This window comes from Balaenoptera physalus (genome assembly GCF_965194825.1).
Source record: "Balaenoptera physalus genome assembly, chromosome: 1".
Classification (NCBI taxonomy): Eukaryota; Metazoa; Chordata; class Mammalia; order Artiodactyla; family Balaenopteridae; genus Balaenoptera; species Balaenoptera physalus.
The window spans coordinates 168,057,215-168,079,678 of NC_138882.1; the positions used below are offsets into that span (position 1 = coordinate 168,057,215).

Sequence of the window (22,464 nt, forward strand, 5' to 3'; positions counted from 1 at the left end):
ACACAGTAATGGAAGTCCTAGACAGCAAGAAAAAGAAATCAAAGGCATCCAAATTGGAAAGGAAGAAATAAAAATTTTTCAGATGATTATTCAGATACTATGTTAAATGTGGGAAACTTATAGATTACACACACACAAATTATTTTTAGAATAAATGAATTCAGCAAAGTAGCACAGGATACAAAGCCAATACACAAATATCAGTAGTCAGTTGCATTTCTATACACTAATAATGAATAACTTGAAAAGGAAATTACAAAAACGATTCTATTTACAATAGCATCAGAAAGAAAACCATACCCAGAAATTCATTTAACCAAGGAAGTGAAAAAATTATACAATGAAAACTATAAAACATTTCTGAAAGAAAGTAAATATGACAAATGGAAATACATGGTGTGTTCATGGGCTGGAAGACTTAATATTGTTAAAATATCAATACTACCCAAAGCAATCAGATTCAGTGCAATCCCTATCAAAATCCCAGTGACTTTTTTTTGCAGAACTAGAATAAGCCATCCCAAAATTCATATGAAATCTCAAGGGACCCCAAATAACCAGAACAGTCCTGAAAGAAAGGACAAGGCTGGAGGACTCACACTTCCTGATTTTAAATCATACTACAAAGCTACAGTAATCAAAAGAGTGTGGTACTGGCATAAAGACAGACAGACCGATCGAATAGGGAGCTCAGAAAAACCGTCACGTATGTGGTCAAATAATTTCGACAAGGCTGTGCCAATATCATTCAATGGGGAAAGGACAATCTTTTCAACAAATGATTGGAAAACTGGATCTCCACATGCAAAGGAATGAAGTTGGACCCTTATCTCACACCACATGCAAGAGTTATCTCAAAAGAAATCAAAAACCTAAAAGACCTAAAACAAAATTATTCGAAGAAAACACACGGCAAAAGCTTCATGACACTGCATTTGACAATGACTTCTTGGATATGACACCAAATGCACGAGAAACAGAAGAATAAACAAATTAGACTTCGTGAGAGTTTTAAAATTTTGTGCATCAAAAGACAGTATCAACAGAGTAAAAAGACAACTCACAGAACGGGTTAAAATACAGCTGACCCTTGAACAACACAGATTTGATCTGTATGGGTCCATTTACACATGAATTTTTTCGACAGTACATACTACAGTACTACACGTATATGGAGAAACCACAGATACAGAGGGACAACTATAAATTACATATGGATGTTCAACTGCATGGAGGGTGGATGCCCCAACCCCCATGTTGTTCAAGGGTCAAATGTATTTACAAATCTTCTGGTAAGGGATTAACATCAAGAATATATAGAAAACTCCTAAAACCCAACAAAAAAACAACCACCCCAATTCAATAAGGGGCAAAGGGGACGTCCCTGGAAGTCGAGTGGTTAAGACTCTGCACTTCCACTGCAGGAGCCATGGGTTCAATCCCTGGTTGGGGAACTAAGATCCCGCATGCTGCGTAGCACCGCCAAAAAATAAAATTTGATTAAAAAAGGGGGCCCAAGAAACTTGAACAGACATTTCTCCCAAGAAGATATATAAATGGCCAATAAGCATAAGAAAAGATGATCAATGTCTCTATTACTTGGGAAACGCAAATGAAAACTACAATAAGGGGATTTCCCTGGTGGTGCAGTGGTTAGGAATCCACATGTCAATGCAGGGAACACGGGTTTGAGCCCTGGTCCGGGAAGATCCCAGATGCCGTGGAGCAACTAAGCCCATGCACCACAACTACTGAGCCTGTGCTCTAGAGCCCAGGCTCTAGAATCCCTGGTCAGGGAACTAAGAAAAAAAAAAAAAAAAAGTGTTATCAAGTGTTACAGTCTCTAAATACCATTTCTGAACAAAAGGAACCAGGACTCCTGGGAGTAATGGCTAATTTCAGACCTACAGCAGGGAATATACAGATGACGCTGCTTCATCTTGCACCAGAAAGCAAGTATAATACCAAAGACTACTGAAGTCATGACAAAACGACTAAAGAGCTAATTGAGTAGGCTTTTACTGACCAAAGATGTTCAACAGACTGACATACAATGCAATAAATAATACATAAATCCATTTTTAATGACTGAACAGGATAGCTCTCTCATCCCCCCACCCTGAAAAAACAACCTTCAGCGGTCATTTGTGGAGGCTGTGTAGGCATCAACTCATTCTTAAAAATGATAAATACAAGAATAAAGTATTTATCTTGTCTTTTTGTATTAACAATATTTCAAGGTAATAAGGAAACCAGGGAGTTAATTGACAAGGAAAACTTTTTCTCTATAAAATAATCACAGCTAACAGATACCGGAAAAATAAAAGAATTAGGAAACCACCATTTTATAACCCCTAATGAAATAGTGAATAAAGAACTGATCAATGAACAATAAAACTATTAGGTCAAGGACTTCCCTGGTGGGCCAATGGTTAAGAATCGCCTTCCAGGGACTTCCCTGGTGCAGCAGTGGTTAAGAATCCACCTGCCAATGCAGAGGACATGGGTTCAATCCCTGGTCCGGGAAGATCCCACATGCTGCAGAACTAAGCCCGTGTGACATAACTACTGAGCCTGTGCTCTACAGCCCATGAGCCACAACTACTGAGCCCATGCACCACAACTACTGAAGCCTGCTTGCCTAGAGCCTGTGTTCCGCAACGAGAAGCCACTGTAATGAGAAACCCGCACACCACAACAAAGAGTAGCCCCTGCTCACCACAACTAGAGAAAGCCCGCGCGCAGCAACGAAGACCCAGTGCAGCCAAAAATAAATAAGTAAATAAATTTATTTTTTAAAAAAGAGAGAAAATTTTAAAGTGTTTCTTTAAAAATTAAAAAAAAAATCCACCTTCCAATGCAGGGGACAGGGGTTTGATCCCTGCTCGGGGAACTAAGAACCTACATGCCGTGAGGCAACTAAGCCCTCAAGCCACAACTACTGAGCCCACACACCCTGGAGCCATGCACCACAACTAGAGAGAAGCCTGCACACCACAACAAAGAGCCTGCGTGCCGCAAAACATCCCTTATTCCACAATGAAGATCCTGTGTACCACAACTAAGACCCAAGGCAGCCAAAAATAAAATTTAAAAAACAAAAAACAAAAACCATTAGATCAAAACTGAAGGGGAATTTCTTAATATATGGATTAGGCTGACATCACCTGAACTAGGATGAATATCACTAAAAGTGATGTGTTTCCACTAGGGGTGTCATAGGAAGAACACAGCACCACCTAAGAACTCTAAGGAAAAAAAAAAATTTTGAACCTGAATCCAATCATACTTCTAACAGCTTACAGGGAACATAAAGGATGGAGAAACATGTTCAACGACACCAGGATATAACCAGCAAAACCCAGAATGTAGGAAATGCTGCAGAACAAATCAGTGTCTTCTAAAAATAAATGGCACTTTTTTTAAATGGGGGAGATTTATTGATGAAAAGAGGCTGAAGAGACACAGCAACCCAAAGACCCAGTTTTAGCAACACACGAATCTCATTTAAACTCCTAACTTTTTGAAATAAACAGTTTCAACAGTTGAACAGAGTATTATAGGTGATATTAAGGAATTACTGCTGATTTTATTAAGTGTGATAATGTTTAGGATTATGATTTGTAAAAAAAAAAATTCATCTTTTAGAGATACATACTTTACGTATTCATAGGTGAAAAAAAAATATATCCAGGATTTCCTTTAAACTTTTATAGGCAAAGAAATGTGGGAGGAATCGATGAAACAAGAGGCAGAAAATAGATGACTCTTAAAAAAGATAAATAATGAATACATGAGCATTAGTTGAATGATCCATTTATATTTATATTTGAAAATTTTCATAACAAAGGTGAAAAAAAAGTAGTAATTAAGCAGAAACCTCTTAAACACAGTTGTATTCCTCACACTAAACAAGCAGCTTTTTTCCAAATAAAACTTCTTACAACAACCCTAAAAATAATTATTTGGGGGCCTTTCTGTATTCTTTCCTTCCAACAAATGGCAACGAAATGAATACAGCAAATCTTCTTTTGTTAATAGACACAGGACCCTTTTTTCCTTTTCATTATGGTCATTATGGTCAAATACTCTTCAATTAAAATGAAATTATTTTCCATATATAAAAATTACAGTAAAAAAAAGTACTTACTTCTCTAATACATGTATTAAGGCATCAAACATGAAGAAAAACTGAAGGTCAGTAAACACGCGTATTTTCTATAACTATCTCTAGAGACACATTTCAACTTTGACATAAATTCATGAAAACTCATATGAAGATCATATAAAAAAAGCAAAGAAGTTACTATGATATATTGGAATTTGAGACCTTCCAAAAACATCAATTTCAGGAGAAAAAATGGGTTGAATGAAAGAATAATTGGAGCAAACATTTCCTTCTAAAATAATTCGTGTCACATAGAATGGAATGTAAGAAAAGAAAAGAGTAATGTTCACTCCCAGTTCCTGGCAATGATGACTTCTAAGGCTTCCATGACATTACCCTTGGTTCTTACTCTTTCCCCTTTGCTTTTAGAAATCACCACCTAGTGTATTTCATGTGCACTAACCTACTGAAAACTACTAAGACTTAGAGTGTCTTTATTTCCATTTTACCCATAAGGAAACACAAACCATATTACTGGTAAGGACCAGAGCCAAATTCTACTGCCAGTGGTTCCTACTCTGCAATCTTCCACTTTCTCCCTCAATTCTATTTCAAAAGGTCTAGGACAGATAGAAACTGAATGGGGACTTCCCTGGTGGTGCAGTGGTTAAGAATCCGCCTGCCAACGCAGGGCACATGGGTTCGATCTCTGGTCTGGGAAGATCCCACATGCCTCGGAGGAACTAAGCCCGTGCACCACAACTACTGAGCCTGTGCTCTAGAGCCCATGAGCCACAACTACTGAGACCGCATGCCACAACTACTGAAGCCCAAGCACCTAGAGCCCATGCTCCGCAACAAGAAAAGCCACCGCAATGAGAAGGGCGCACACGACAACAAAGAAGAGCCCCCACTCACCGCAACTACAGAGAGCCCGCACTTGGCAACAAAGACCCAGTGCAGTCAAAATAAATAAATAAATAAAGTTGTTATTTAAAAAAAGAAAAAAGATATACTGTGTTCTTCGGTAGGAAGAATCAATATTGTTAAAATGACCATACTACCTACCCAAGGCAATCTACAGATTCAGTGCAATCCCTATCAAACTACCAATGGTATTTTTCACAGAACTACAACAAATAATTTTAAAATTCGTATGGAAACACAAACGACCCCAAATAGCCAAAACAACCTTGAGAAGGAAAAACGGAGCTGAAAGAATCACGCTCCCTGACTTTAGACTATACTACAAAGCTACAGTAATCAAACAGATTTTTAAAAAAAGACACACAGATCAATGGAACAGGATAGAGAGCCCAGAAATATACACATGTACTTACGGTCAATTAATCTAAAACAAAGGAAATAAAATGTATGTGGAAATAGACTGTCTCTTCAGTAAGTGGCACTGGGAAAACTGGACAGCTACGTGTAAAACAATGAAATTAGAACATTCTCTAACACCATACACAAATATAAACTCAAAATGGATTGAAGACCTAAATGTAAGACCAGATACTAAACTCCTAGAGGAAAGCATAAGCAGAATGCTCTTTGACATAAATTGCAACAATATTTTTTTTGGAACCATCTCCTACAGTAATGGAAACAAAAACTAAAATAAATAAATGGAACCTAATTAAACTTAAAAGCTTTTGCAGAGCAAAGGAAACCATAAACAAAATGAAAAAAAGAAAAACCTATGGAATGGGTGAAAATATCTGCAAATGACGCGACGGACAAGGGATTATTTTCCAAAAGATACAAACAGCTCAGACTGCTCAATACCAAAAAAAAAAAAACAAACAAACAAAAAAATTGAAAAATGGGCAGGGACTTCCCAGGTGGTCCAGTGGTTAAGAACCCACCTTCCAATGCAGGGGACGCGGATTCAATCCCTGCTCAGGGAATTAAGATCCCACATGCTGTGGGGCAACTAAGCCTACATGCCACAACTACTGAGCCTGCACGCTCTGGAGCCCGTGCGCTCTGGAGCCCACTCACCACAACTACAAGGCCCGCGTGCCACAACTATTGAGCCCGCATGCCACAACTAGAGTGTCCATGTGCTGCAACTACTGAGCCATGCGCTCTGGAGCCCACGCCCCACAACTAGAGAGAAGCCCACACGCCACAACGAAAGATCCCGCATGCTGCAACTAAGATCCAATGCAGCCAAATAAATAAAAAACAACAACAAAAAAATGGGCAAAAAACCTAAATAGACATTTCTTCAAAGAAGACATACAGATGGCCAACAGGCACATGAAAAGATGTTCCACATCGCTAAGAAAAATGCAAATCTAAACTACAATATCACCTCACACCAGTCAGAACAGCCATCATCAATAAGCATACAAATGATAATTGCTAGAGAGAGTGTGAAGAAAAGGGAACCCTGCTACACTGCTCGTGGGAATATAAACTGGTGTAGCCACTATGGAGACCAGTCTAGAGAGTCCTTAAAAAACTAAAAATAGTGTTGCCATATGATCCAGCAATCCCACTCTTGGGCATATATCCGGAAAAGATGAAAACTCTAACTCAAAAAGATTTATGCACCGCAATGTTCACAGTGGCACTATATACAACAGCAAAGACATGGAAACAACCTAAATGTCCATCGACAGATGAATGCATAAAGAAGATGTGTATATATATATATATATATATATACACACACACATCTATATATATATACACACACACACACACACACACACACACACACACACACACACACACAGGAATATTACTCAGCCATGAAAAAGAATGAAATAATGCTATTTGCAGCAACAGGGATGGACCTGGAATTTATTATACTAAGTGAAGCAAGTTGGAAAAGAAAACAAATATATCACTTATAGGTGGAATCTAAAACAATGATACAAATGAACTTATTTACAAAACAGAAACAGACTCACAGACATAGAAAACAAGCTTACGGTTACCAAAAGGCAAAAGGGAGAAGGGATAAATTAGGAATTTCGGAATAACAGATACACACTGCTCTATATAAAATAAACAACAAGGACTTACTGTATGGCACAGGGGAACTACATTCAATATCTTATAATAACCTACAATGGAAAAGAATCTGAAAAAAATAGATAAATATATGTATAACTAGATCCCTTTGCTGTACATCTGAAACTAACACAACACTGTAAATCAACTATACTTCAATAAAAAGTTACTTGTTTTGGAAAAAAATAGGAAAAAGAAAGAAAAAAGAAATACACCATGATATGTTTTCTCCTGGGTCCTTTGATGTGATCTATGTGCTGATTCCCACAAAATTAAATTTGTGTCTGTGTGTATATTCATCAATCTCAATTTCTGCTCTTTGAAAAACACTTTAAAAAAAATGAAATTGAGCCATAGACTAGGAAAAAATATTTGCAAAACACATATCTAATAAAAGATTTGTAGCCAAAATACATAAATAACTCTCAAAATGCAATGTAAGGAAACATTATATGACCCAGCAGTCCCACACCTAATTATTTACCTAATGGAAATGAAAACGTATGTGTATACAAAAACCTATAAGCAAGAAATTCAGTTGTCTTCTGTTAAAAAGAAAATGTTATTGTTCCTTATATCTCAGTGTCTCCTACTGAAGATTCACATCTGAAATTACTTTTAGAATCACTGCTAGAAAATACTGTTTTTTTTAAGCGGATCCAGTAATGTTTGCTCCATTTAACAATGGCACACACTTATGTAATCATATTCTCTGATCAATCACAACATTAGAATTATCTGTATTTTCCTACTGCAGTCCTTTTTTTTTTTTAAGTCTGTTTCTACTTTTTTAAAATTAATTCTTACTGGAGTATAGTTGCTATACAATGTTGTGTTAGCTTCTACTGTACAGCAAAATGAATCAGCTATACATATACACAGATCCCCTCGTTTTTGGATTTCCTCTCCATGTAGGTCACCACAGTGCATTACACAGAGTTCCCTGTGCTATACAGTATGTTCTCATTAGTTGTCTATTTTATACATAGTATCAGTAGTGTATATGTGTCAATCCCAACCTCCCAATTCCTCCCACCTCCCCTGTCCCTATTTCTTTTAATCTTTTTTTCATGTATCTTTTTATGAACTGCCCCAAATTCATTGTGGAAAGGGTTAAGTTTAAACAAATATAAAGAAATTATACCCAGGGGTAATTATACCCTGGCAGTCCAGTGGTTAAGACTCCGGGCTTCCACTGTAGAGGGCACAGGTTCAATGCCTGGTTGGGGAACTAAGATTCCACATGCTGCACGCAGTGCGGCCAAAAAAACAAAAAAATTATACCCAACATAATAAACTTATGAAGAGTTTTTTTTTCCCATTTGTATACTTTGCTTTAAAATTTTTTGAAACAGCTAATTGTTAAAAGTATATTCTTACTGTATTAAGTACATTCTTTCTATAATATAGTATTTTTTAAAAACCTATAGGCAAATATTATGACTTTATTCATAATCACCAAAAACTATAAACAGTACAACTGTCTTTCAACTGGCAAGTGGATAAACAAATTGTGCTACATCCATAAAATAGAATGTTAGTCACCAATAAAAAGCAACTGCTGATGCATGCAACAATATGGATGAATCTCAAATACATTATGCTAAGTGAAAGAAGCAAAACTCATACGGCTGCATACTGTATTATGTCATTTATACAACTTTCTGAAAACACAAAATTACAAAAAAGAAAACAGATCGGGGCTAGAGGTAGGGGACAGGCTGTCTGTAAAGGGACATGAAGGAATTTGGGGGTTGATGGAACTGTTCTACATCTTGACTATGTTGGTAGCTACTGAAATATATGTATTTGTCAAAACTTACTGAATTGTACAATAAGAAGGGTAAATTTTACTCTACATAAATTTTACCTCAATAAACCTTAAATATATTTTTTCCATGCCTTGAATCAGTAATTTCACTTCCACAGTTACAGACAAAAATTACACATAATGCTGTTTGCTTTAGCCTTTATCAGTAACAACTTCAATGAGATGTAATTCACCTGCCATATAATTCACCCATTTAAAGTGCACAATTCAATCAGTGTTAGCATCTTCAGAGTTATACAACCATGACCACAATCAATTTTAGAATATTTTAATTACCCCAGAAAGAAATCTCAAACCCTTTGTCTATCACTCCCTTGTCCCAGCATTTCCCCTAGGTTAGCCTCATTTTTAATAGGAAATAATTGTAAACAACCTAAGAACTGGAGAATAGTCCTATATTATGGTTTATCTGTAGGAAAGAATATTACAATGCCATTAAAGTTATGTTAACAAGTATATTTTTAATAACAGAAGCAGTGCTTAGAACAAAAATTTAGATTAAAAAAATTCAGGAAACAAAATTATATAAGTAGTAGTTATGCTTGAATAAAATATTATGATTTTTAAAAAGGCACAAAGGTTAAGAAAAATGGCCTGTCAATCAATATGGTTGTATTATCAGAATTTATATAAGAGAATGGAATGAGAAGTAGTTGGAACAATTTGGACAGGTCTTTAGGATATACGGTAAAAATATCTAGAGAACTGGTACTCAACCAGGGGCAATTTTGCCCCTCAGGAGACATCTCGCCGTGCCTGGAGATATTTTTAGTTCTCACAAATGGGTAATCAGGGCTACTGGCATGTAGTTGATAGAGTGCAGGTACGCTGCTAAACATCCACAACGCACAGAACAATTCGCCCTGCCCCAAACAAACAATTACCTGGTCCAAAACGTCAATGGTATTGAGGTTGAGAAACTCTAACCTACACTTAATAATGAAGTTGTTATATACTACTCATGAGCAATTTAGATCAGTAATCTAATGTAAAGAAATAATAGTTTCCTCCTTCATCCTCATTACTATGTATATTCTTTTCCAGTTTTCCCACCTCAGTTTATGGTGCCACCAACTATCTAGTTTAACAAGGTGAAAACCTAGGGGTCAGCAGTCTTCTTTATTTTCCTACATTCATCCATCAACAAGTCCTATTGACTCCATCTCCAAAATGTATCACAACCAATTCTCACCATCTCCACCTACCCCAAACAATGGTTACCTTCACACAAGGATTACACTCAAAGAGCCTCCTAACTGACCCTGTTGCCCATCTTGCTCCCTGAAGTTCATCCTGCACACAGGAGCTAAAAGAATCTTTTTAAGAGCTCATATTTGAATACCACAAACTGGCTTCTCAGAGAAAATATCGAACATTATTTCTTCCCACCCCAATCACTCACTATCATATTATCCTGTGCTCTCTTATGTTCTTCACTACCTGAAATTATTTTATCAATTTCTTGTTTATTTTCTATCTTGCCCCCCCCATTAGCACGAACCTTGACTTTCTTTTTCTTTTGTTCATTATTTCTCTAGCACCTAAAACCATGTGTGAAATGTATCTTAAATATTTGTTGAATGAACCAATCTCTCTTACACTAATGTTGATCTATTTGCTCCACTGGAGCCAAAGACTAACATGACACTACATCTCCGAAGAAAGGAGACTGAATCTCCTGAAGTGCACTGCTATTCTTAATGTTAATCAGCCAAAAAACAAGAAATTATAGGTCAGGATGTTAGCTCCTTAGAAGGAGGGGGGAATGAGTTCTTCCCCCCAGATCTCAAACTGCTTCCAGGTTCCAAAGAAAAGATATCCTCTGCTCACTAGACAAGCTGAAGGCTTAGTAGGTAAATGTTGCCCATTTCTCCTAGATCAGCCATACATAAGAACCAGTTGTATTTGTTTTCTAATTCCCTCCTACTATGCTAAACTTTTAATAGCCTTGTGTAAATATCATAGCCTGATCTCAGCTGTGTTGGGTGGAATTAAGCAAAGATTCTGTCTCCACATTTGGGCTGCAGAGCCCAAGGAGAACCCCTACCAAAGCTAACATGATAGTAGCAGAGATAACCAAAAAGAAACTCTCCCATGAAGGAAAAGTAAATTTCTAGGATGAGAGTAAGAACTGTGAGGCAACCTGCCGCTTGCCACAGGGAGAGAATCCAAAGAGTACCTATCTTGGAGAATTAGAATAGTAGTGAGGGAGCCAATGTGTTACCTTATAGATGAACAGATTTTCATTTCTGAAGATAAATCAGTCTCCAACGTATAAAATGAATGGGGTAGAGGAAACAGTAGAGAACAGAAAGGGAAAACAAGTCGTAAAGGCAAGGAAAGTAAAAAGACAAAGCACGTAAAACAAGTACCAGAACTAGGGTGGTGGCAGCAGAAATAAAGTTTTAAAAATCACGGGACTTGGGACTTCCAAGACTTTCAACAAGATTGAAAACTTAGTATTTCTGGATCATTCACCTTATAAAAAAATGAGAGTTGGGACTTCCCTGGTGGCACAGTGGTTTAGAATCCACCTGCCAATGCAGGGGACACAGGTTTGATGCCTGGTCCGGGAAGATTCCACATGCCACGGAGCAACTAAGCCTGTGGGCCACAACTACTGAGCCTGTGCTCTACAGCCTGCGAGCCACAACTACTGAAGCCCGCACGCCTAGAGCCCGTGCTCCGCAACAAGAGAAGCCACCACAATGAGATGCCCGTGCACTGCAACAAAGAGTAGCCCCGCTCGCCGCAACTAGAGAAAGCTCGCGTGCAGCAATGAAAATGCGACACAGCCATAAATAAATAAACAAAATCAAAAACAAAACCTGGATTAATAAGAGAAAGGGAAGAAGCAAGATAACTCAGAGTTTCTAACTTGGGTGAGATAACACAGGAAGAAAAACAGGTTAAGAAGGAACAGAGCACTATTTGGGAGAGTAAGTACTTGTCAAGGATATAGAGAGTTCTTCCATTTTAGGCATACTGACTTAGCAGTATTTGTAAGACATCAAAATACAAGTCAAAGCTCACATTTGGAAACACTGATTTTGAGTTTTAGAGACAACAGCGAAGCAAAGAAGAAAGGAAATCACATAATGTATTTAAATGGGTAGTGGTTAAAAATCACTGTAGAAGGGATTACCCAAGAAAAATACAGGCTGGGGGAACAAGACCTACTGGGCAAACAAAGAGTTAAAATGACTGAAAAGAAGCAATTCAAGAGAAGAACCATGCGAATACCTTCTTCTAAATAAGGGAGAAGTTTCAAGGAAGGAGTGGGCAATAGGGTCAGATGTCTAACAAAGATCAAAAAGGAGCGGCTTCCCTGGTGGCACAGTGGTTAAGAATCCGCCTGCCAATGCAGGGGACAAGGGTTCAAGCCCTAGTCCGGGAAGATCCCACATGCCGCGGAGCAACTAAGCCCGTGTGCCACAACTACTGAGCCCACCCACCACAACTACTGAAGCTCACCTGCCTAGAGCCCAAGCTCCAGAAAAAGAGAAGCCACTGCGATGAGAAGCCCATGCACCGCAAGGAAGAGTAGCCCCCGCTCGCCACAACTAGAGAAAGCCCACACGCAGCAACGAAGACCCAACGCAACCAAAAATAAGATAAAAAAATAAATAAATTTAAAAAACAAGAAGGGAAAGTTTCAAAAAAGCATCAATTAGATTTGGTGATTATTAGATCATTTCAGTGATCTTAAAGAGAATTTCCCGGGGGTGGGATGAATTGGGAGATTGGGATTGACATATATACACTACCGATACTATGTATAAAATGGGTAACTAATGAGAATCTACTGTATAACACAGGGAACTCTACTAAATGCTCTGTGGTGACCTAAATGGGAAGGAAATCCAAAAAAGAGGGGCTATATGTATACATATAGCTGATTCACTCTGCTGTACAGTAGAAACTAACACAACATTGTAAAGCAACTGTATACTCCAATAAAAATAAAAAAATAAAAAAAAAGAGAATTTCAGTGGTGAAACAGAAGGAAAAGCAGATGTGGCTGAGGAGTGAACGGGAAATATACAGCTGATACCATCTCAAAACAACTCCAAAGTCAAAAGCCTTGCCTGAGTTCAAACTGTAGTCTATAACTACCATTTCCCACTGAAAGGAAGTTCTTGGAGTTAATTCCAAATCTGAAATGATAACGTATAGGATGAGCCTAGAAACATCTTTTTGGCCAAAAAGGGAAGACTCTTTCAAGGACTACTGGAGTTAAGTCAAAAGGATACAGGTGTCTAAGTATTTTATTCTTTTTGATGCTAATATAAATGAAATCATTTTCTTGATTTCCTTTCAGGATTGTTCATTACTAGTGTGTAGAAATACAACTGATTTTTTTGTGTTGCTTTTTTTACCCTGAACTTTTTTGAATTTCTCACAGGGTTTGATTTTGGTGGGGGGTAGATTTTTAGAGGTTTCTACATACATGATCATGTCCTCTGTAAATACAGTTTTACTTCTTTCTTTCCAATTTGGATGTCTTTTATTTCTTTCTTGCCTAACTGCTCAAGCTAAAACTTCATATACAGTGAGTAGAAATGCCAAAATAGGGCTTGTCTTATTCCTATTCTGAGGAGAAAAATTTTCAGTCTTTCATCATCAAATATGATGTTAGCTACAATTTTTCATATATGGCCTTTATCATGTTGAGAAAGTTCCCTTCTATTCCTAGTTTCTTGAGTGCTTTTATAAAAGGTGTTGGTTTATTTTTCAAATGCTTTTTTTCCTATATCAACAAATATAATCATGTGTTTCTTTCCTTCATTCTATCAATGTGGTGTATTACACTCACTGATACTTCGAAAAATTTAATCAAGGAGGTGTAAAACTTACACACTGAGAGACTTGTACAAAACATTGCTGAAAGAAATTAAAGAAGACCTAAATAAATTGGAAGACATCCCATTTATTGGGACATTTAATAGTGTTGGGATGAAAAGTACTACCCAAGAGATTGACAGATTCTATGCAATCCCTATCAAAATTGAAATGGCACTTTTCGCAGAGACAGAAAAAAATCCTGAATTTCATATGGAATTTTAAAAGACCCCAAGTAGCCAAAACAATCTTGAAAAAAAGAACAAAAAACAAAGTTGGAGGACTTACACTTTCCAATTTCAAACTTCCTACAAAGCTACAGTAATCAAAACAGTGTAAACAAGGGACTTCCCTGGCAGTCCAGTGGTTAAGACTCCGTGCTCTTGAAACTTGCCTGGTGGCGCAGTGGTTAAGAATCCGCCTGCCAATGCGGGAGATATGGGGTCAATCCCTGGTCTGGGAGGATCCCACATGCTGTGGAGCAACTAAGCCCATGCACCACAACTACTGAGCCTGCACTCTAGAGCCCGCAAGCCACAGCTACTAAACCCCATGCACCTAGAGTCCATGCTCCGCAACAAGAGAAGCCACCACAATGAGTAGCACGTGGACTGCAACAAAGAACAGCCCCCGCTTGTCGCAACTAGAGAAAGTCCGCGCGCAGCAACCAAGACCCAACGCAGCCAAAAATAAATAAATAAATAAATAAATTTTATTTAAAAAAAGACTGTGCTCTCACTGCCAAGGGCCCAGCTTCAATCCCTGGTTGGAGAACTAAAATCCCCAAGCCGCTAGGGCAAAACAAACAAAAACCCACAATGAGGGATAAATTAGGAATTTTGGATTAACAGATACATACTACCATATATAAAACAGATAAACAACAAGGACCTGCTGTAGAGCACAGGGAACTATATTCAATATCTTGTAATAACCTATAATGGAAAAGAATCTGAAAAAGAATATATACATGTATAACTGAATCACTCTACTGTACACCTGAACATTGTAAATCAACTATACTTGAAAAAAAAATCAAAACCACAATGAATGTAACACACAACATGATAAATACAATTAATACTGCTGTATGTTACACATGAAAGTTGTTACGAGAATAAGGCCTAAGAGTTCTCATCACAAGAAAAAAATTTTTTTTCTATTTCTTTAAGTTTGTATCTATACGAGATGATGGATGCTCACTAAATTTATTGTGATGATCATTTCATGATGTATGTAAGTCAGATCATTATGCTGTACACCTTAAACTTATACAATCCTGTACGTCAATTATATCTCAATAAAATGGGGGGAAAAAACCCGCAATGAGATGCCACTTCACACCCACTAGGATAGCTATTACCAAAAGAAAAGAACAAGCTTTAGAGAGGATGTAGAGAAATCAGAACCCCCATGCGTTGCTAGTGAGAATGGAAATGGGTGCAGCCTCTGTGGAAAACAGTCTGGTGATTCCTCAAAAAGATAGACATAGAATTTCTATATGACCCAGCAAATCCATTTCTTGGTACATAACCAAAACAACTGAAAGCAGGAACTCAGATACTTGTATGGCAATGGTTACAGCAACGTAAAGGTAGCAACAACCCAAGCGTCAATCAACAGAGGAACAGATAAACAAAACGTGTTACATACATACAATGGACTATATTAGGCCATTAAAAAAATGAAGTTCTGATACATGTTTCAACATGGATAAATCTTGAAAACATTATGCTAAGTGAACTAAGATACCAAAGGTCAAATATTTATGATTTCACTTATATGAAATACCTAGAATAGGTAAATTCTGATTAGAATAGGCAGAAAACACACCAACGGCTGGAGGGAAAGGCAATGGAGAGCTATGCCTTAATGTACATACAAAGTTTCTGTTTGGGATGAAATAGTGGTGATAGTTGCACAACATTGTTAATGTACTTAATGCCACTGAATTATAAACTTTAAATGATTAAAATGATAAATTTTATGTTATGTATATTTTAAGACATTACAAAATTTTAAGTCAATTGTTTAAATATAAAATAATAACAATTTTTAAAAAGGATTCAGGTACTAACCTTAAAGACCCTGCTGTAGGCTGAACTGTGGCCCCCAAAAGATATGTCCACCCAGAATCTAAGAATATGATCTTTTTGAAATAAACTTCTTTGCAGATGTAATTAATATAAAGATCTTGAGATGAAATCACCCTGGATTAGGGTGGGCCCTAAATCCAATGAAGATCATCCTTAGACAGAAAAGAAGAAACAGAGACAGGAGGCCATGTGAAGGTGGAGGCAGAGACTGGAGTAATGCTGCCACAAAAATCAAAGAACACTTGGGTCCACCAGAGGTTGGAAGAGACAAAGGATTCTTTCCGAGTCTTCAGAGACAGCATGGTCCTGCTGATGCCGTGATTTTGGACTTCTGGCCTCCAGAACCGTGCAAAATAAATTTCTGCTGTTTTAAGCCACTAAGTTTCTGGTGAGGTATGCCAAATCTAGGAAAATAATACAGATTTTGGTGCACAGAGGTGGCGTGCTGCTGTAATAAATACCTAAAAATGTGGAAGTAACTTTAGAATTGGGAAATGGGTAGAAGGTGGATGAATTTTGAGAAGCATGATAGAAAAAGTCTAGATTGCCTTTAAGAGATGGTTGGTACAAATACAGACATATCTGTATTCACCAATTCTAATGAAGGTTCAGAAAGAAGTGAGGAGCAGAAAAGCGAAAGCTACTATTACTTTAGAGAATACATATACTATGAACAGAATGTTGGAAAAAAATATGTTAAGGGTGCTTCTGGTGAGATCTCAGAGGGAAATGAAGAATATGTTACTGGGAACTAGACGGTGATCCTTGTTAGAAAGGAGCAGAAAACTCAGCTGAATTGTGTTCTACTGTTAGGTAGAAGGCAGAACTTGGAAGCAATGAACTTGGAGATTTCTAAGCAACGTGTTGAGGTGAGCCTGGATACCCCTTGCTGCTTATAGGAAAAAGGGAAAGGAAAGAGGTAAACTAAAGAAGGAACCATTAAGCAAAAAGGAAACAACTCTTAATGATTTGAGCCTATCCAGATTGCAAAGGATGCTAAAATTAGGAAATCCATTATAAGAAAAGTGTGCTCTAGTGAGAGGATGAAGGGTGTAGCTGGGCAACCATTTACTGAAGATATTAAGTGTGTGACTCATGGATCCAATTAATCATCTCAACTTAAGTCAGGAATAGAGATGGGGTTATCCAGGAAATATCTGTGAAGAACTATCTTTTCTAACTGTGTGGATACCCTTAATATATAGAGGAGAGTCACAGGTTTTTGAGCATTATTAAACCAGAAAAAACACGGCCAGACTGTTCTTAAAGGAAGAGACTAGACAAAGTGGAAAAAAAAAAACTGACTTCTGGAATTCTATGGGCAGGAAAGAGCTAATAAACTTACTCAGCTGCCAACAAGTGCTACTCTTCAAGAAAAAGAAAAATGACTCCAAAGACAGAGCCACAGGCACAAAGGCAGAGGCTAGAGAAGCAGGCCCAAAACAGGGGTCAATAGTGCCTCCATGGACCCAGAGGGCAGAAGATCAAGTCACAGAGAATTATTCTCAGATCTTGAGAATTATTCTCTTGTCCTGGTAGGTTCTGAACTTGATTAGGACTAGTGATCCCTTTATTCCTTCCATTTTCTTCCTTTTAGAAAAGCAATGTCCATGCTATGCTTGTCCCACAATTGTATTTTGCAAGTAGAAAATTTGTTTTCTGGCTTCACAGGTCCACACATAAAGAGAAATTTTACTCCAGATGGATCATACCCAGAGTCACACCTATACCTAATTTAGATGGTTGAGATACTGAAATTTGGGACTTTTTGAGATGATGATATTAGATGAGTTGGGCTTAAAAATTCATGTTGTGGGCTTCCCAGGTGGTGCAGTGGTTGAGAATCTGCCTGCCAATGCAGGGGACACGGGTTCGAGCCCTGGTCTGGGAAGATCCCACATGCCGCGGAGCAACTGGGCCCGTGAGCCACAACTACTGAGCCTGCGCGTCTGGAGCCTGTGCTCTGCAACAAGAGAGGCCGCGATAGTGAGAGGCCCGCGCACCGCGATGAAGAGTGGCCCCCGCTTGCCGCAACTAGAGAAAGCCCTCGCACAGAAACGAAGACCCAACACAGCCAAAAATAAAGAAATAAATTAATTTAAAAAACCCAAAAACAATGATTTAAAAAAAAAAAAAAAAATTCATGTTGTAATGAGTTGAGACTTTTGGGGTGTTGAGATGAGGTGAATGTATTTTGCATGCAGAATGGACATGAAGTTTGGGACAAAAGGGCGGACTGTAGTGGGTTGAATTGTGGCCCCTAAAAGACATGTCCACCCAGAACCTCAGAATGTGTGCAAAATGGGTTTTGCAGATGTAATTAAGGTAAGGATCCTGAGAGGAGAGCATCCTGAATTAGGATGGACCCTAAATCCAATGAAGAGTATCCTTAGAAGACACTGAAAGACATAGAGAGTAGGCGGCAGTGTGAAGATGGAGGCAGAAACTGGAGTTATACTGCCACAAATCAAGGAACACAAATCAATCCACAAGAAGCTGGAAGAGGCAAGGAAGGATTCTTTCCTAGAGACTTCAGAGAGAACACTGCCTTGCCAACACCTTATTTTCAGACAGGCAGCCTCCAGAACTCTGAGATAACAAATTTCTGTTGTTTTAAGCCAAGTTGGTAGTAATTTGTTATGGCAGCCTTCGGAAACTAATACAGACACCCACTGATCAAAAATATGACAAAAAAAAAAAAAGACAAATTTAAACATCAAAAAGAATACTAACCACAATAAATTTAAATATATAAACTATATTAAAATTCATGAGTTCATAGTGGTATCCCCTCCCAAACCTCAACTTTGGGATTTGCTAAGGTGTCAATTCACTCTTCTGAAAATTGGTAAAGGGGAAAAAATAAGCATTTATTCTGCTTCTCCTGTATAAATGATTTTACAGGGTAACCAAATAATTGATAAAGGAACTCTTTATGAAAGAATTCCAATGAATAAATATGGAGAAATGATAGAAAATCACTCTTCTAATGAAATAATGGATCTAGGCAACAATCATCAATGGCTGATAAATCCATTAGGTGAAAAGTTAAGAACTATGTTGGATTCTCCTGACAGAACCTAAACTGAGCAATTTTAGTATCACTAAGTGTGACAACCAGCAGAAACTTAAGAGACATATAAACCAAATGAAATGGTAAATCTCATTTGGATAGTGATGTAAACAAACCAATTGTAAAAAGACATTTAAAGAATCAAAGAAATCTGAACTGGATTAAGGAACTCTTAATTTTGTTAGGTATAACAGTATTGTGGTTGTATTTTTTTTTAAATTCTTATCTGTTAGAAATACATACAGAAGTACTTATAGATTAAATGATGTGATACCTGAGACTTCTTTGAAGTTATTTCATAGAAAGGAAGGAAAGAAGGGAGGGAGCAAGGAAAGAAAAGAAAAGAAAGGAAAGAAAGAAAAAGAAAGGAAGGAAGAAGTTAGATGAGACAGGAATGGCAAAATATTGATAACTGTTTAGTTGCCTCCTGGAATGATACAATTAAGAATTTGCAGCATCACCTAATAGAGTGACTATACGTCCTAATTAGTCCAGGACAGTCCCAGTTCATGGCTATTGTCCCACTGTAATTATTAAATAGCACACCCTTTCATTCTTAAAATTGTCTGATGGAAAATAAATTATACAATCACTCTATTTATGAATTTTTCTTTCCAAAGAAACTGAACCTAAATCTCATAAAGCTCTACCAATTCAAGTTCTCAACCTTGGCTGCAGACTAAAATCACTTGGGAAATTTTTTAAAATACTGATGCCTAGAATCCACCCTATGAATTCTGATTTAATTGACCTGGGAATCAGGATATTTAAGAGCTCGCCACGTAATTCTAATGTTTCAGCCAAAATAGAGAACCACTGCTCTATATCTAAATATTTTGTGGAAAATATGAAGGGTAATTGAACACGTTAAACACCACGAGAACTCGATCAGCCAAAACCAGAATGTGGTAAATTTTCCTGGACAAATGAGCTAGTTTTTTAAACAAATAAAGAGCATGAGAAAAAGTGCAGGGGCTATAGGGGACGGGGGATGGGGGGGATGGTTAAAGTTAACAGAAACTTAAGAGACATATAAACCAAATGAAATAGTAAATCTCATTTGGATAGCGATTTAAACAAACCAATTGTAAAAAGACATTTAAAGAATCAGAGAAATCTGAACTAGATTAAGACACTCTTAATTTTGTTAGGTATGATAGTATTGTGGTTTTTTTTTTCTTATCTGTTAGAAATACATACAGAAGTATTTATAGATTAAATGATGTGATACCTGAGATTTCTTTGAAGTTATTTCATCAAAGAAAGAAAAGGAAAAAAAGAGAAAGGAAGGAAAAAGTTAGATGAGACAGGAATGGCAAAATGTTGATAACTGTTCAGTTGTCAAAACTGGGTATTAAGAACATGGGGTTTATTGTACCAATCTATATTTCATATCCTATATTGATATGGAATTATGAAACAAAGTTTTTTAATTTTGCCTATAAATGTGTAGTATGCATGTGAGTGTATATATATAAATTTGTAAGACATTTTGGGAAATGTAAAGAAAGATGAACACATGTGATCTTTGACCTCAAAGGTTAGTGGGTAGCCTATATGTTGGACAAAAAAGGTTTGTTCAGGTACTGTCTTTGGTCAAAGGCAGGAAGGCAGCTAACTCAAGATTCCGGGAGGCCAGAACGATAAGAATGAAATTAAAATAACATTTTAAGTATTCCTTAAGCATAAGAAAGTGACTGTGGGTATATTATTGCTAAATACCAGAGGATGAACATAACCAGACTTTGAAAAGCCCATGCTCTTACTATTGGGTTGAGCCATATGAAAAGGCATTTCTGTATGTCAAATATTAGCAATTTTGTATGGTAGAGCCCAATACTATGTTAAAATGCTTTCTTTTTCTTTCTTTTGCTACAATAATTACATACTGTTAACTCATAGTAAAATAATCAGAATATTTAAGGGAAATGTCAGTCTTTTTTAAAAAGTAGTAGTAGTCAGTCTTCTTTAAAAGTTGGTCTCCTAATACAGAACTCAAAAATATCTTATAAATATCCAGAGAAGGCTTCCCTGGTGGCGCAGTGGTTGAGAATCTGCCTGCTAATGCAGGGGACACGGGTTCGAGCCCTGGTCTGGGAAGATCCCACATGCCGCGGAGCGGCTAGGCCCGTGAGCCACAACTACTGAGCCTGCGCGTCCGGAGCCTGTGCTCCGCAACAAGAGAGGCCACGACAGTGAGAGGCCCGCACACCGCGATGAAGAGTGGCCCCCGCTTGCCGCAACTAGAGAGGGCCCTAGCACAGAAACGAAGACCCAACATAACAGTCAATCAATCAATCAATAAATCTTAAAAAAAAAAAAAATCCAGAGAAATTGCAATTGTACATTTATCTATTTATATTCTCTTTAGTATATAATAAAATCATTCCATTTTCAAAGGAAGCATAAGCTTTATCTTTAAAATGAATCATAGCTTTAAAATATTTGGTGTATATTTCTTAAAAATAAACATGAGTTGCATGTGTTTTAAGGTTATCTCAAGATATATTTCATAGGCAGAAAGTTAATTTGATGCTTCCTGATAAGTAATTTACATCGATTTGATTTAAATATAATTCAATGTTTTTTGTTTTGTTTCTTCCTGGTTTTTTTTTGAGGGGGCCGCACCACGAGGCATGCAGGATCTTAGTTCCCCAACCAGGGATCGAAGCCTGCGCCCTCTGCAGAGGAAGTGCGGAGTCTTAACCACTGGACCACCAGGGAAGTCCCTAATTCAATATTATTTTAACAACCAAAAATTCCAAATAATGAATTCTGAACCTATACTATTATTTACACATATTACCATATATCATATATATTAATAACTAATGTATGTTTATTAATTACTGCATGTTATTATAAAGAATTCTAACCTATACTATTTATCAAGCAGTACAATTTTTCAAGTGGTACTTGATCCTGGTTTAGCCTATTATATCATGACCTTGAGCTCTCCCTGTGCTGCAGTTTCCTCATTTATAAAATGGGACAGTAATAGTAACTACTATTTATGGAATTAATGAGGATTAAAAACCATACTACATATAAAATATTTAGAATGACTGGAAATTAAAATGTTTATAAATACCAGGTATTATCATTATTTACAGAAGCCTCTGCTAGTTACAAGATGGGCACTGTGAAAACAATTCAGGATCACTGTCAACACTAGAATGGTCTCTTCGAAATGCTCTCTATACGAAGAGCCAATGCATTCTTAAAGTAGATAACTTACACTGTGTACACATGATCCGCAAATATTTTTAATGATATGTACCACCATGTTTTTAAGCAACACATTTAGCCAAAAGACAAAAGATAAAAAGTTCATTAAGGGGCTTCCCTGGTGGCGCAGTGGTTGAGAATCTGCCTGCTAATGCAGGAGACACGGGTTCGAGCCCTGGTCTGGGAAGATCCCACATGCCGCGGAGCAACTAGGCCCGTAAGCCACAACTACTGAGCCTGCGCATCTGGAGCCTGTGCT

At 37.4% G+C, this 22,464-nt stretch overlaps 1 protein-coding gene and 1 long non-coding RNA gene across 9 annotated transcripts in view; one reads left to right on the forward strand and one right to left on the reverse strand.

Annotated features, from left to right (window-relative positions):
* The window catches only part of LOC309639294, a 25,515-nt gene extending 4,214 nt beyond the window's left edge, over positions 1 to 21,301 (forward strand). The window contains exon 2 of the long non-coding RNA XR_014251576.1: positions 21,003 to 21,301. This is a non-coding gene — a long non-coding RNA (uncharacterized lncRNA). The remainder of the gene's footprint in view (positions 1 to 21,002) is intronic.
* Positions 1 to 22,464, reverse strand: part of ZMYM4 (zinc finger MYM-type containing 4) — a 171,128-nt gene that overhangs the window by 143,972 nt on the left and 4,692 nt on the right. The window lies entirely within an intron of this gene.